This window comes from Bombus vosnesenskii, unplaced genomic scaffold, assembly GCF_011952255.1.
Source record: "Bombus vosnesenskii isolate JDL3184/JDL3185 unplaced genomic scaffold, Bvos_JDL3184-5_v1.1 scf7180000013379, whole genome shotgun sequence".
NCBI lineage: Eukaryota > Metazoa > Arthropoda > Insecta > Hymenoptera > Apidae > Bombus > Bombus vosnesenskii.
Genome location: NW_022883009.1, coordinates 694,648 through 709,968, shown reverse-complemented (window position 1 = coordinate 709,968; position 15,321 = coordinate 694,648). Strand labels below are relative to the sequence as shown.

At 33.4% G+C, this 15,321-nt stretch overlaps 2 protein-coding genes across 2 annotated transcripts in view; both read right to left on the bottom strand.

Moving 5' to 3' along the window:
• The window catches only part of LOC117237564 (neurocalcin homolog), a 76,510-nt gene that overhangs the window by 41,725 nt on the left and 19,464 nt on the right, over positions 1-15,321 (bottom strand). The window lies entirely within an intron of this gene.
• LOC117237566 (neuronal calcium sensor 2) overlaps positions 1-15,321 on the bottom strand; it is a 64,502-nt gene that overhangs the window by 29,884 nt on the left and 19,297 nt on the right. Inside the window, exon 2 of the mRNA XM_033501662.1 lies at positions 11,197-11,242. The gene's annotated coding sequence lies outside the window, so the exon portion shown is untranslated. The remainder of the gene's footprint in view (positions 1-11,196; positions 11,243-15,321) is intronic.

The window sequence follows — 15,321 nt, the reverse complement described above, 5'->3', positions numbered from 1 at the left end:
TTTTTGCAATATTTTCGTTTATTCCTTGAAATACTGGAGATATTTGAACTGAACTGAGTTAATGTAACAACGTATACGTACATGAGGTTCAAATGTTTGTCGATAAATTCAACAAGAATTTCGAGAAGTGCTACAGTTCAAGTGAAATTCTTTGCATTGATGAATTACCGATAAATTCCATCGCAGTGGGGTCGTAGACATACATGTAGACAGTGTGTGAAATACAAGAAACACAGATACGACATTAAATTATGCAAGTTCTATAGCTACAACACTATGGTTCTGCACAAACGATAAAACATTCTACAGTAAAAAAAGAACGTGTAATTGCAGTTTTTATATTTAAAAAATGAATAGAAAATTCCTAAATTCCACTACCAAGGATTTTCAACTCAATATATTCACCATTGAGAAACAGGCTTTTAAAATTGTGCGTAATCAATAACAACCTGACATTATCGATCGTCTTCATTATTTTAAGCTTCTGTAGCAGCTTGTGTTGTATAAACGTGTATGTTAATTGCAGACGTTATGTGTTGAACGTACCAAGTTTTAGGCACAGATGAATCTCGTGACGTCACGAAAAATGCATATCGAGTAGCGTACAATCCGGTTATTTTCGTGTTTATCGTGGTGAAACGCGAGTTTAGGTCGCGTGTCGTACGAGATCGTACAATATACCTATGTATATCCACTTGCAAGGAAGGTGAAAGCCTTGACGCGCTCGTCGTAAGAAGAAATTAAGATCGGCAAGTTGGATAATGCCTGCAGCGACCCCCGGCATTTCAAAGGGCAACTAAAATCCCTTCGCGTGTCACACGGTCACCAATATCATCAAACTTTTACCGTTAACTAGCTGCTACGCGTACAAGTGTCGGATATCAATTAAAGAAGATCATTGTTGTCAATTCGTTCTTATTTTATGAATTTCCACAATAAGTCTTTTTCCCCGAATTCGATGTTGTATTGAACGCTATTTCAAGTCGGAATTGTTTAATCGATTAATCACAGATAGAAAACAGATTAAATATAAAAAACTTTATTTTGTATGTGTAAATAGATGCATATGTACAAAATTTCATTCTATCGAATTTAGCTTTATCGAAATAATAGGTATTCAATAAAAGATTCATAATTCCGCTCAGGTAAAATACTTTAACTATAATATCTACAGAATTTCGTTCTAGTCACTTCATTGAAATTCAGTCACTGGTTAGCAAGCAGCGCTACTCATTACGAGGCGAATCGTAGTTTGCCTATTCTAGGTTGGACCAGAGACTGTTTGCGACATATCGACTAGAAAGGATCAAGGACTCCAATCGCGGCCCATAATTGCACGAGTGGGCTGCTCATCGTGAAAAAGAACTCGTTAGTGCATTTTCGGAAGTAACTCTCTCCAGTTGAGTTGGCCAATCAGCAAGATTTAATTTTTTCCTACGAAAGACGCAGTGCGCAATTTCCACAATGGAAATTTTCCATCAACTAGTCGAAGCACGCGAGCTCGTTAATAAATTTATGCATCTCGTTGAAACGTGCTTTTCTTGGTTGGCAAATACGCTCACGTCATTCGTAAAACTCATAAATTATTTTCTTTTACATGATGTTCAAATTACGCTTCCATCTAATTGAATATCGAATATTATTTGTTAGAGCGAGGAATCGCTATAACGTCATATTAATCGTATAATTTCTACGTTTTAACGAGTGCACGAATTTTCACTTATCGCTTCATCAATGTGGCGGCCCGTACATCGATCGTATTTACGATTATCTCTATTGACCCGGTGAAACCATTTCAATCTCCGAGTTGAGATTAACGCAATTAACTGCGATCCATTAAAGATTTTATAATCATTTAGTAGAACACTGACACTTTAATATTAATTGTGTTTACATGAAACACGATTATAAAAATTAAACATTACAATTGTGAAAATTTTTCAAGCAAATTAATGTCTTTCGAAAGTTAGAAGGTTCAATTAATAGAAATATTTGAATAAAAAGAACAAGGAAAAAATAACGAGTGATTTCGGAATAAGCTTTTCTTTAAAAAGACTTTAAAACGTTAAGTCTTTTAAGACTTCAAAAACCTTTAAGACTCATCGTAAATTCGTAACTTTAAAGGTTTAGAAGTTCATTAAGAATTTAAAATTATTAAAGACGTTCGGTATTCGTGTTTAGTGTACACTAATTTTTCATTTTTCATATTTGCTAAAATCGTTATATTCTTTGGCAAAGATATACCATGATTATAGAAAATAAAAGCTTTGTCCTATAGTTAACGATTTGTAATAATTTCTGATTGTTAAAAATAAGAACGAACTGGTTATTTCCAAATAATAAAACTGTGATACAAAGTAAGTTATACTAAGTAAGTGATTATACAAAAAATCGCAAATTACACTGAAATAAATTTTTCATTTCAAATTTTGAAAATTGGACGAGCTTGCTGACCTAAATATACAGGATTTGCGGGCTTATAAGTTCCACGTTACGTTGCAGAACCATACAATTTTATAGAATATTTTAGCGAATATAGTAGATCATCAATCATTTAATCCTTCAATGTCTGTGAAGTACAAGTGACAAAATTTACTAGGAAACTTTAGATAAATTGCATTATGCTACTATTTTACTCATAGAATTTGGCTTGCATGGTTTTGTGGAAAGAAATGAGAGCCACGCTGTATATTATTAATCTCACTTTATATTTGCACGTTATCATTTTCTCTCTTACATAACATCATTATTTTCCATTGAAATGTAACTCAATGAGAGTTTCTCTGATACGAAGTTAGACATGAATCACTACATAATTCATCGCATAGAAGGAAATCTGGACATGAGATCTTTTTCACGCGACAGAAGAGCATTGAATGGTGTCAAAAAATCATTATCGAGCATATCAATCAATTTATCACTTTGCGGTGGGAGTATCTGCTCGTTAAAATGGAATTACTTAACCTCTTCCTAGATGTACTTACGGTGTACTTTTTTCCAATTATTAAATCTAAGAATAAAACGTAATCCAATCTCGCTTGTACGAAATGAAACTTCAATTAATTATATCGAGTTTTTACTTTTTATATCCAGTGTTCTCTGAGGAATTCTAGTTAAAAGGAAGTCTATTACGGTGTTTTAATGAAATTACCGAAGTATTAAAAATGAAAGTTATTGCTAATCGGGGGAAAGAAACATAATGTTAAAAAATATGAATAGATACAAGAAATGGATATAAAAATCAAAGTAACATCGGAGAACGAGCTTCTAATTACTCTGAGCAGTGTACTTTCACCAACAATGTAAATTCGTTAATGAATATTGCTTGATCTCTTATTGGCTTATGCTGCTTTTCATCCACCTCTTCCGTCGCAACCTTTAATTCCGTCTTTAGAAAGCGCTCATCAAGTGACACAGATGTTTACTTTGACTTCGAAGCGGATGACCATGCTGCTGTTACTCAGTACCTGAATGGTAGGATTTAGGATGATAAATTCAGGGATATTTCTATTTCGAGGCGGTTGTACTCCTTGCGAACATATCAACAACTCCATTAAGTTCATTTCGAAATATACACACACATGTTTGTTATACATCGTTTAAAAAGAAATAATGATTTATCTCGGAAAATGCCTAAAATGATAAAAATAATAAAAACATTCCCAGAAGTAATTCCAAACAAGTGAAAATTTCACCAGCTCCCTATTTCTTGAAAATCGAACATGTAATAGTTGTTCTGGATTATTCTAGTTGTTTTGAATATTGTTGTGAAATATTATTTCAATATCCTATTTAGTTTAGGTACGAATTTGGAAAAACTGTACACATAAGACACTGGACATTTCTCATTATTTTGAGCAATAGTATACAGTAAAAGGTTCTTTTTTTTAGTAGCAGTTCATCTGTAGAACAACCAGAATAAAAAATTTGAAGACCGGAACACGAATACAAGGGTGTACATATATTCCAAAAAAAAGAACCCTCTATATTATTGCTGTCAAAATGAAGAGAAGCGTCCACTGTCTTACTGGGTACAGTTTTTTCGAATTATTTCCTAAACTAAATATGATATTGAAATAACGCTTTGGAACAATGTAGAACAAACGTAAAACAACTTGGAACAGGAAAAAAGAAAAGATACGAAAATTAATAAATAGGAAGTTAACTTCATACAGTTTAAAAACTTCGGTTAGAAAAACTCTTTCTCGTTCTTTGTATTTATCAGATACATCCCAATTATCAGTTTCCCAAGATGTTGTAAAATTATTTAAATGGATAAAAGATAGACACATTTGTGAAAGCAGAATACATCGAAGGTCTTTTCAAATCAAAACTCATATTCCTTTTTAATGAAACTAACATTAAAAAGCTCCCAGAATAGAGAACTAGTAGGGAGAAAGTAATAGAAAGCAACGTGCATTAGCTGATTAAACGAAGTAGCGGAAGATTGTAGCAAATTAATATGTTTTAATGTTCATAAAATGGACATTACTTCCTAGGTTAATTTGGTATAAATACTAACGTTACTAACGAAGAAGAATTTATCAGACGACAATGTAATAGACTAAAAAAAATATCCAACATCATACACTTTACCTTTAGGTTGTGCAAGAAGCTGAGAGACAGAGGAAGAAAGGGGAGAAAACAGATTGAAATGGAAAGAAAAAAAGAGAGATTGATGATAGTTATAGTGTAACGAGTGCACCTCACGCGACACAGCTCGAAACCCAGAATTATCGATTTTTGTAGCCAGCAGTTACGTCTCTACATAAAACATTAATATCACTTTGGCGTATCCTAATGTGAATATATGCATAATATTACATATATATCGCACGTTTTACGACATCTGGCTGATACCATCAAAACCTGTCCAAAATTATTCTTTAAGTATAGCGAAATATATACAAGTTTTCGATACCGAAGCTACAGCTACCAAACCAGTCAATATGACCATCAAATCTTCTGTTTTCGCAGTTACTAAAAATACACAAGTGTCTTTGGTAATATTAATCCCCAGGAGAATGTGACAGATGTTTTAATTTGTTAAAAAGAAATTCTAATCCTTCGTTATGTTACCATTATTTCAACGAAATTTTCGTAAGGTAATATTCAAAGTAATGTTTCCATGTTCAAGTAACGCGTGAAAAGTTTAAGGAACTATAAAAGGTGTTAAAGAATAAATAGGCTGCAAGCTACGGCCCTTAAACCGAAAAATATGTGTGAGCGTGTAATAAAAAGGTGAAGTTAATTACATTCTAGTGGTCACGCAAGTGCGTGCGTGTCGCTAATGAAGAATAACCCAAGAGTGCTCTTATTTTGACATTTTCGACACAGTTTATCAGACAACATTTGCAGATATCGTAACTATTAAGGATTAATAACGATTATTATCTTCTTTTTATTTTTGTATAGTTACTCCAGTGAATAATATACAGGATGTTTCCGAATTGATATTATATGATAATTTAAAAATGGATGAATCTACATGAAAAGGCAAGTTGAAAATACTAATAAAGCAACATCTTTTCGTACAAAGATACTTATGCTTCTTTTGTTCTTGAATAAACCGATGTTGAAAATTCATCGATACTAGAGTACACTATAGACTAGTTTTTTATTGCATTTGTGTTCAGAAACGTTACCAATATCCCTGCTGTATCGATCGTTATGGTAAAATAGCCAATATGATCCCTGGACGTACATTGATGGATTTTTGCTTATGGAGTCAAATTTCTTGTGTACTGCGAGCTGAATACGAGTAGAGAACCGCTCAAAGAGAAGATTCTTTTTACACTGGAACGTTTGAAAAATGGAAATACCCTGAAGAACGCTTACAGACGTACAATACGCAGAACATAATTGTAAACCATAGTGCATTCTAATAAAGTTTTACACACTGTATGCTCCATTAAATCTCAGAATTTTTTCGTTCTTATACAATTTCAATTTTTTAACATTTGCATATATCAATGTTTCTCTTGTCGAATTTGGCGAAGTAAAACTGTTACAAATTAAATTTATTTGAAAAAATTTCTACACGAAAAATGTCACTCCACATTTTTGATCAATTTTCTCACATAGAATGATCGTGATGCAACTTCGTTTCGGTCCATATCACTAATTCTAAAACATTCTGTATAACTGCACTTACCGTTACGTTACTTTAAATGTTACTAGGGAGTGACACAGAGCGTACGTAATTGTTGATTAAATTACCAAGACAGCTGCTACAACTGCAGAAACTTTGCATATCAAGCAGAAATATTAATTACATGATTCACACGTTAGGCAAATCGGTAGTAGCAGCCTGGTAGCTTAATGAAATTTCGTGAAATCGACGTTGTGACAAATGTTAAAATTGTACGATATAAACGAGGCATGTGAAATACAAGAGAATGTCGAGTTAAAATCTTAAAAGCAAGTGGTGTAAATATCATCGAATCTTTTAATTCTTAAACACGTTTCGATCGTTAATCCGAATTGAGTCAATATTTGTAAATATTAACGAAATAGCTAAACAAAAAGATTTTTGATAAAACAATTATAATATTAAAGTAATCGATCTATCGCCGTATATTTAGTCAGTTGTATTTATATTTTCATGATCGTCACAGTATTGTAAATAGATGTATATATCGATCATTTGAAATAGCGACCGTATTTTTATTTTAAAACCTGGTCTTAAGTCTTTTAGCATATCCAAACACAACAGCACCAATTGCGCGCAATGTAAATATTTTAACAGCAAAGTCTCGTAGAATACAAACGAAGGATGGTGGTTGTATGTACAATAACATTTCCTGTTTCGCCAACTTCCCATTCGTGGTAGGTACTGTTCTAAAACGGACAAACGTCACACAACATGAAATATGTTTCTTCTTCTTTTATTCTACATAATGTAAACTTCTTGCATGCTTAAATGACTTATGCAAATTGAGAAGAAAGACATTTTGTATTATATACTAAATAGTAACAAATATAATTTCACAAAGCTACTATAATTTAGTTTCTCTTAAAAGTTTTAGATAATTATAGCGCGCTCTAGTTTTAATATCACAATATAAAATATTTTCGTTTTTATCTTTTATAGTAACATGCGAGGTGACCAGGATCGTGCTCAAGAGGACGTTTTTTATTAAGAATATTCTCGATTCGTGTAAATAGGGACGAAGTAGTGCGTGAAATCGTGGCGACCTATAGCTATATTTCTTTCATTAAAATTATTTCTAACCGAATTATTTAATTGTACCAAAGTATTATTAAATTTTTATGAAGGGGTGATAATAATTTTGATACAAACGTGAGTATTCGAGAAAATCGCTGCAATTGGGTACGGAAGTTATTGCAGAAACAAATATACCTTTTCCAAAAAAAGAAAAACGAACCCTTAATTATTATATTAAATTAAACCGGTTTAATAGCTCAAAATTGCTAAAACACAGCAAAATATTTTTTTCAAACATTAAGTTTTATTTCGAATAGTTTGAGTTCTGATTACAATTTTTACTTCTATCAGTTCGATAAGAAACAAAGTTTCTTTCGATCTAAAGAAATCATTAAACGATAGGAAGATCGGAGTTGTAAAGATGTAAATAAACGTAGAAAAAAATCGTCGGTAAAACATAACACAATTGGTTAAGAACAAAAACAAAGCTGTATTTTGCAGAGCATAACAGAAGGGTGGTTAAGAAAGCAAATCGCGTATGAAACACTAATTATATTTTGTAACACATCGTTGTTACGGTTGTATATGTGTAGACTATCATAAATATTTGAACACCTGGTACAATTTGATCAGAAGATTGGTATTTTCTCCCCCATATTTTCTCTACTGTTAATTCTTTACTTCTTCTTATAACTGGAATAAAATGATCTACTAAAAAGCTGAAATAAGAAATATATTTGTATCGCTCTAGTCTTACGTATACCCGCAATGAATAGTTAAGGCTTCATAAAATATGTATAAACTTTTAGGATGTGACTAGAAACATTCGGACGAAGCAACGTTGAACAGAGATCTAAAGTCATGGAATTTTTAACAAGAATCGCTTCTATTATGAATCCTTTAAGTTTTATTCACATTCAACCAATCGTCTCTTTATTTATACTAATAGATATGAATTGTTGTTTTCGTCGATACGACATACCACTATCTGTCAACATCTACCAAGAATACGTATAACTAGCTAAGATGAGGTCAGGGACCAAAATTAGATCAAAATATGTATTATTGTATATATGTATATTTGCAATAATTTGGAAGTGTCGAAATACTCATGAAGGGTAATATAAGTGTACACACGAAGATCGCGTACATAGGAATCGCGGAAACTAGTAGTACCAGGTTCCCCGGCCTGCTAGGGTAAAGCTGGGTCGCGGTTCTATCGATCTCCGCCCACCTGGAGACCTCTCTCTACCTCTGGCTCGTACTCGATGGTTTACAGGATGAACGTTGGGCCTAAAAGAAGGATAGAGGGGTGTAGGCAGAGGTGACAGGACATAAAAGGAAGGCAGAACACAGAGAGGGCTACGTAGCAGAAAGATTGCACGTATTATACTTATAGGGAGTGTGCTACATGCTTATGTACACCGGCCGCCCTCCACAAAGGTTACGAGAAAAAGCTCAGACAACAATGAGCGTTTCGCCGGCAAGTCGAGGAAAGTGACGCGCGCACAATGGCAAAAAACGAGGCGAAACGAGATGGCAAACTTCGTGCCTAGCTTACTATTTCACGAAGAGCCGCTCATCGGACATATTCCTAACCTTTACACCGGCGGCTCTTTTCTCCTTCTACTCAACCTTTTTCCTCGTTGCTCGAGAAACAAATCGAATTTTCTATCGTCATTATTCCTTCTCCGCGAATAAAGACTATACAACGAGCAGGAACAAAAGGGAACGATATATCGTTCCTAACAAAGGTGCTATAAATAATTCCAGACAATCAGAAGAACATTAGTGGTTGTTCTAATTAATGAAAGACGACCAACTAAAAACGCGCAAAACATAATTACAATGCCGATATTGTATCTTCACATTTGATACGTATATGTAATTTTACATTTTTATGAATACAATTTTAAAAAAAATGCATTTAAAATGCAATTTAAAAAAATTTAAAAATGCAATTTAAAAAAAAATATGCATCTTCAAATTTATCATAAATGCATAAAAACCCGCGATCTAATTATAACAAGCATCCAAAATATTTGTTATATTTCTAGACGTGTGAAAGAACTTCTTTGTCCTAGTTTCGAGCTACACTAAATCATGAAAAGAAAGTTATGCAACGTGTCATAAAGAAGAAAATATATTCAGACTAATTATACAAGAGTACGATTAAAACTTTTCCACTTAACGTTAGTATCAACGTGTCATTCCAATTTTTTCCTTCGCTTTTCTTATATCTTTAACGTTTTGAGTATAATTGAAAAGGACACAATAGTAATCGATCAAGTGGTCAACTTGAATGTCAAATTGCTTTCAAACAGATACAGACAAGTGAATTGAAAATAATTGGGCTTATACATTTTACTCGATTATAGGATTACACACGTAGATGTGTTAGAATAGCTATGGTGATCTTGTGCACGAGAATTCGTCTCTCTTTCACGTTTCGCTATTACGTATACGTTTGAATGGCGCGGAACGCGGAGGAGTAAAAATAAGTAGAATGGAAACATTTACGGAGGATGTAGTCAACAGAATATCTGTCTTATAAAACTTGTCACAAAATCGGGTAACGAACGCACGACAAGACAAATTAGTATCATTTGATGTTGTCGAAAACTTTGTTTTCAAATCGACCAATTTTCTTGAAACTTGTCGTTTGTTACTTCGTGTATGCTCTATTTCTTCGAAATACGTCGTGCAAACATTGTGAAGATTAATCATTCTGAAACGACCATTTCTATTCTATTACTCACATCCTATCAACATATATTTGTTACAAATGTGTATCGAATAATTCTTTTATGCAATCTGCATATGCGCCGTTTCATCTTTCGGTGGTTTATCATTAATTTCATATACATGTTTTAACATATATACATTATACATACACACCCATTCCTCTGTATTATGAATATTATACTATCTTATATTATATTATATTATCTTGCTTTCCATGTTTCACACAGAATATGGAAAATGTGAAAAAGTAACTTTGTATTTACTACTACGTACTAAAGAGCAAAATATATAATTTCATAAAGCAAGAAAATTTCAATCTTAACTGAATTGAGTCGTTAAATTATTATTATCATTACGTTGAAATCAATACTTTTCACTTAACTGTTTATTCTACGTCTGTATATTTTGTTTTAGAGACATAAACTCAATCGCACATGTCCTCATTAGGTACCCAGCATTCATATCCAGGTATGCGTGTAAACATCATGTGGAATGACGTTAGTTCTGGATATGATGTGTACAAATGTGACGATGCGGTTACGGTGAATAGAGGCGAGAATTAATTCATTATAACATTTGGATTTTGATGTGCCACAGTTACAAGAGAACTAAGAAATCAATATCCTTTTACGTCTCAATGACGTGTCTACAGTCTACACGTAGTGAAGTTATGACGTATTTGCTACCAAGGTAACTAAGGACTTATAAATCAGATCAGTGAGAGCGATTAATCGAAAAATTGAGCTGCTTGACCTCTTATTGGTCAAATGCATAGCGAGCACAAGATGCTAACTTCCGTTATAACAGCTTTCTGTACTAAACGAAGCTTTATATTAAAACAAAGAATATTTAGAAAAATTTATATAAAATTAATTCACAGTTATACGAATCGTATTATATTTTCATTAAAAGAAGGAACATACTTTAATATTTTACATACTTATAATTAATATTTATATAAAATGAAATTACAATAGTAGCTTTTAAGAGTTTAACTGTACAAAAGTTGAAAATTCTCCGGTGGTTTTACACTATCACAATTAATAAAGTCACCTTGCATGTGTATGTTATTTTTAGTCTTTGAATATATGTCGATTAACGATTATGAACGATTATTATGCGTGTGTAGAAAATTTTGTATGCATGAAATAAATAAATTTTACACGACGGCGTAAAATATTTTGCAACTTCACGCTCGCATATATATCGTACTTAAATATTAAATTATGAAGTGCAATTATTATGACGAAAAGTTTGAAATATTAAATTGCACGATCTCCTACCTTATTGGGTTCTCTGCGCGTATTCTGCCAGTATTGAGCCGCACACCTGAAACAAACAAAGTATGTAAAATATCCGATGTATCGAAGCATCCATTTTTCAAATCATATTTATAAAAATATGAGTTTTCATAAAAATCCGCAATTTAATTATAACTTGTGAAACGAAATAAAAATGGAACAGATTAGATTAGGGAATAGATGTCCAACTGTGTCACTTTTTTCTTGCAAATTAACGATATAAATATTTTCAATTTCGTAGAATTACTTTAGAAAGTGACATGGATATTCCTCAAAAAACTTGAGGAGTGACAAATTGAAATTAGGCCAAAGTATCTAGCTATGTAGATGGTTAGACTAGATTATATTAATTTAAACTCCGCATAGATAGCACACGTGTATACACTGCGGTATGCTTTTAATTTACCATAAGCAAAACACTCGTTCGTTGGTCATCAACTATCACTCCATCTAACGCTCCTCAGATTAGACGTAGTACGTGCTCTTTCATGAAAAATCTCGCGTATTACACAGCAAAGCGCTGCTCACTGATGGAACCACTCGTGCGGATATGTTCCTCTTTCCGCTAGCTTTTTACAACGGTAAGGTAGCTGACATGCTGACTCTTTTCCACATATTTTGCAATCACATGTTTCTCCATTTCATACTTAAAATACACACTGCATCTAGTTGTACATTCAGACGACGAATCGCAGAAGTTGGTTGCGGTTTTAAAAAATTCTTTGCTATAATTTTATTCGTTAAAAGACTGTCGTTACGGCCGTGATACATGGCAAGATCAATTGTAGCCGAATTCAAACTAGCTTCGTTAATTAAACTCCGAAATCGATTCCAATACCGGAAGGAAACGTACGCGACATGCCGTACAGTGACAAATTATCTTAACGTGCTTCGATAACTAGTTAATTAGTGCCAACGAGTAATTTCAACTGAAATTCAGTTGAATCGAAGTTTATTTTTCAATTTGTAAAATTATACAGAGATCTGTATAGAAATATTTTCCCATGGCGTGTTCGATTAACTTTTTTAGTAAAACTATGCAAAGACCAATACTTTCACAGATTGTTTAAAATTATACTAAAATTATGCCGAAGATACAGGGTATTTCATTTAAATCCATCCAACATCACGAATAGTTTTGAAATTGTCGATGATACTGAAAAATATTTCAAATAACAGTCGAATGGTTTTATCTGAAACCTTGAGGATACAACACGTTCTGAGAGTGGTAGAACACGAAAACTAGGGGAACAAAAATGACCGAAACCTTGACAGACTAGTTTCAAATTCTCCAAGATATAAAACTATGAACAATCTGCTTTTATTCGAAAATAGTTCGAAATTCTCGATCGTGTCAGAAACCATGTTAGCAATGTGTGCCAAAACATTAGGCAGCTAAAATTATGTGTTTCATCGAACCGCTGATTGTGAGAGGCTCGAACGCTGTCAGCGCTGAATCATCCCATAAAATCACTTAACGTTCTGGCCTGCAAATCTTAAAAACAAATCTTCGAAAAGTTATAGTGGACGTATGGAACTCATAAAATTATTATACAACTAGAGAATTAAGAATTAAGCTACTAAATTTCAGGTTGCGTGTAATAATTTTTTAAAGATTCTTTTAGACACCCGAAATTCCAGCAACTTCAGTCTTAGCTTACACTCCCTCGTCAATTAGCATATAAATGAATTCATTTAAATTCAATAAAGTTCTTTGCTACGATCTCATTCTAGTTCATAAAAGTGCCGGGCGCACAATGGAGAACTCTACTGTGACGACTGCTCATTTTCTCTTCTATCTCCTTGCAAATCCAGAAAAGGATTAATTACGCAATTTTCTCCAATTGTACAGTTACATGAAATAGTTCAGCTTAAGTTTTAATCAAATGAAAAGTATAAACTTTATTAAATATTAATTATTTGTACTTATTATAGATGAAATAATCCAATTCTTAATAAAGTTTCCAACACCGCGATATATTATATAAGTATTAAGTTCCTAAAACCATTTTCTAATACTGTCTTCGTTGGCTAAGACTCTAGGCAGTAATATTCTCGCAAATTATTTTTAAAACTGGTATAAGGGAAAGAATTTATATAAGAATCTATATCAGTGTCGACTTGTCCGGCCATTACGAAAAGAATTTCATCTATTTAATTCTTTAATTTACATTTATAAATTATAAATACTCCTTCGTTACTGGATAACCAAGAGAATACATAATATCTCAAATTCACTGTTTTAGGCCATATTCCTCTTCCCCATTTTCCCCAATTCTCTATTACGTCCAGGCTTATCATTTATTTGTACCTTTATTATGAAAGGATGAATGTCGGATGTTGTGAATCTTGCTTACAGTATTAAAGGTATATTTCTGATTACACTGTTTCAATAGCACTATTCATAAATCAAAGTATATAGTCGAAATGACTCGTTGCTTCAAATTGCCATTTGTTATCTTTATTCGAAATAAAATTTACTCAAGCTTAGCTGGGATAAATTAAAATTCTTTTAGTTTTCATTTTTACGGAAAGGAGTACGAAAACTGTTTGCTCGGATATTTTTACAGGCCAACGTATATTAATTACGAACACGTGTATATGTAATCCTATATGTACGCTAAAGCCATTTCGTATTTGTATGGCTTAATTAGTTTTCTCGTAAATTTTAAATTCCACAGCGTAAAAGCTATCGGGAGAGAAGAAAGAGTCGGATAGAATTATTTTTATACGTATATGATGAGGAGAGGCGTGTACCGAATGCACGTGACTACGCTGGGAAATATTTAAAAGAGAAAAAGTCACTGGTTCTGTAATCGAGTGAAGCATCAAGCGAAGGGCTCTAATTTTGTGGCTGTGACCGTGACGGCACATGGTTGGACGAACACACGGGATAAAGTAAATTGCCATGAAATAAATCGTCGTCGGCGGAAATGCCTGTGTGGTTTGAGATTTATTGTACCCGACAGAGCAGCCTCTTATTCGATTTTTCCTTTGAGAATCAAAAGTAAATGAACGAAACCTTAGACGGTCTGCATTTTTATTTTTTACCAAACCAAATCATATCGCTCGAAATTTTTGTCGTCTCTTTCGATCGTAACTCTGATTGTTTCAAACGCGTACATTCTTATACTCAAACTCTTTTCGTATATGTGTATCAGGATCTTTTCTGTAACACGTAACTTGTGACTCGTAAAATTTCACCGATGTTATTAATTGAATCGCGTCTGGCTTTTTCAGACGTGGAGTATGACTATAGCACGAAGCAAAGGAGGAAACGATGACAGTAACTCATCCACTCATTTATTCCCTATGCGCTCGAGGATGCACTGTAGCACCATTACGATCACTTACGCTTGGACTACAAAGTGTTTAACCAGCGTTGTGTTCACCTGGTAGAGTTTCGTTAATAAAATATTATATCGATCTGAAAAGTGATGATGCTAGTTTATGGTACCTCAAAGGAGCGTTCGAATTAAGGCTGGTTTATAGCGCCATTCTGTGGGTTTCTAACGCTATCGTGACAATTTCGTTCGAACAAAGTTATCGTACGATCGCGTTCGATACCCCGCTATAACGCGAAGGATTTCTAGATGTTCTATATAATGTTATATCATATAAATAGGATTTGTCATCCTTAAGGGAACAATTAAGTATCTCTCCTTATTTTTAATGATACTGGGAAACGTTTAACGCCTAAATGGTTTGGAAGGAAGAATTTTACGAAGAAAATTGTCCTTCCAAGGTCTTCTTTCATTTGTTTTAAGATCGTCTTTGCTTCTGTGACAAAGGAGAATGTGCAGCTACAAGTGTAGCAGCGGCGAATGTGTTAAAAGAAATTATTTTTCCACAATATCTCTCCTTTGACACCGCTCAGACTGTTTTAAAACTGTTTCTCAGTATCGATTGAAGTAATTTAAAAATATTCCAGAGAGACGTTCAGTTATTCGATTGAGGGTAAAACACCCTGTATTATAGAACGCAAGGCGTCGTATTTCCCTCGCCATTGATTGTCTCTTTTGGTTCGTTCACGCAGCTGACTGCTAAAGCTAACTTGGTCAAACTGTTTGTGTTTTGACAGCTTCAGATACGTACCGTGTCAGTCAA